Below are 1,423 nucleotides of genomic sequence, written 5' to 3' on the forward strand. Positions count from 1 at the left end.
GCCTGGATCACCATTATAAGTATCAGAAGGTGGTGTGGCATATGATCAGGCCCGGTAAAAAATAAAGTTTGATTCATGCAAGAGGTGATCCATGAACTATTGCCGCTGTGCCCTTGAGCCAGGCACTTAACCTCAGGTTGCTCCGGCGGGATTGTTCCTGTAATGTACGTCACTCTTAAAGCACCTGCTAAATGACTACTTACTTTCTATCACGAACATTACAATCACAGAGTTTTCTGTCACAGTGACATACGCTTACAGTACGAACGTGTGTTTTCGTGACTCAAAGTCCATTCCAAACCACGAAGAGAGGCTTTTATTGAAAGGCCACGGCTTTCAGACTGTGAGATTGTTGTGCTGTGGTGAGACACCGCCCCCACTGTCATAAACATTTAACGTTTAGACTGAAATCGCATGCTGAGTATATCACTCCACAATTCCCTTGATGAATGACTGGCTTGATTAAAGCAAGACTATGATGAACAAACAGAGGTGCAGTTTAGAGCGCTGTTTACGTGCACACTGTGAATCTGGACGGCAAAATCAGTCAAGATAATGAACAGAAAAACACTGGGCTGATAATTAAATGCTAAGACAGCCTCAACGCAGCCACATCTTTCCTTCACCCTATTTCAAACACTCTGCGTCTCGAAGCCTGGATATTTTTATCATCAGTGAATCACAAGAGCTTTTTGGGAATGTACGAGATTTCGAAACGGATTAAAAATGAATTAGTTGAGGCAATTAATCAAAATTACAAACATCTGTGTACATCTTATAAACCCATTTAACCTTGATAAGGTTTTAAAAGGTGTGTTATAATTTGATGCGCCGCGTGTCATTACTCGATTTAGAGATGCGATGTAAAAGTTGGGCTCTTATCAGCAGAGCGAATGAGTAAATGGGAATTGAAGGATCATATGAATCTTCTGTCTGTTAGGGCGTGGTTATCTAACAGCCTCCCATAGCGCACCAGTATGCTTGTGAACACCTTTATTCCAGATGGTGCAGGATGACACACACACACACACACACACACACACAGAGAGAGAGAGAGAACTGTTTGTTCCATTCACTCTGCATTGCTCAATAAAGAAAGATAATTGTAGAGCTTTGACAGATGTTAAGTAATTATTACAGATGGACATGAATGGAATTTCATTACTTGATGATGCTTCCTCAAATACAACAACAAAACATGCACAACATCTCAAGCAATGACTTTCAATGCAGTTAAATGTTTGCTGATCAGCAGTGTTGAGAAGGTTACTTTGGAAATGTAATAGGTTACAGATTACAAGTTACCCTACTTAAAATGTAATAAGTAGTGTAACTTTTCAATTACTTTATTAAAGTAATGTAACTGATTACATTTGATTTACTTTTTGATTACTTTTCTAAATTTCTAATGTTTTCAACTGTT

The sequence above is a fragment of the Sinocyclocheilus rhinocerous genome, unplaced genomic scaffold, assembly GCF_001515625.1.
Source record: "Sinocyclocheilus rhinocerous isolate Xijiao unplaced genomic scaffold, SAMN03320098_v1.1 scaffold1717, whole genome shotgun sequence".
Classification (NCBI taxonomy): domain Eukaryota; kingdom Metazoa; phylum Chordata; class Actinopteri; order Cypriniformes; family Cyprinidae; genus Sinocyclocheilus; species Sinocyclocheilus rhinocerous.